Here is a 714-nt window from a genome sequence, read left to right on the forward strand (position 1 = left end):
GGACTAGAATGACTGGGGCATGTGGTGGACGTATATGAACTTCCTAAGGAAGCGAAAACTGGTTTTCAAAGCAGTTGTATCATTTTGCATTTGTGCCAGTAATGTAAGAGGTTTCAGTTGTTGTACATCCTCATCAACATTTTAACACCTCATCAACATTCTAATTTTAGACTTACTAAAAGTTGTGCAGTGTTACCTGATTGTTCTAATTTATATTTCTCCAGTGGCTAATGATCCCATTTTTTTCATGTACTTCTTACCACACACACACACACATACACACACATTCTTTGATAAAGTATCTATTCAAACCTTTTGTTTGTTTGTTTTTAATGTGGAATGCTTCACAAATTTGTGTGTCATCCTTCTACAGGAACCACGCTAATCTACTTGGTATTGTTCCAATTTTAGTATATGCCCTACCAAAGCAAATACTCTTTTTTTTTTTTTTTAGTTTGGTTGTTCATTGTTTCATTATTCAGTTTTGAGAGTTCTCTATGTATTCTGAATACAAGTCCTCCACTAGATGTGTGGTTTACAAATAGTTTCTTCCCATGCTTGGTTTCTCTTTTCATTTCTTTAATGATGCTGTTCAAAGAGCCAAATTGCTTAACTTTGATGATGTTCATCATTATTTCTTCAATATATTATATATTGTGATTTTGGCATTATATCTATAAAAACTGAACACAAATTCAAAAAGATTTTCTCTCA

General features: G+C 32.6%; 1 pseudogene; it reads right to left on the reverse strand.

Moving 5' to 3' along the window:
• Positions 1-328: 328 nt before the first annotated feature.
• Positions 329-429, reverse strand: LOC123951252 (annotated as a pseudogene).
• Positions 430-714: the final 285 nt, after the last annotated feature.

This window comes from Meles meles, chromosome 9 (assembly GCF_922984935.1).
Source record: "Meles meles chromosome 9, mMelMel3.1 paternal haplotype, whole genome shotgun sequence".
In the NCBI taxonomy this organism is placed as follows: Eukaryota; Metazoa; Chordata; class Mammalia; order Carnivora; family Mustelidae; genus Meles; species Meles meles.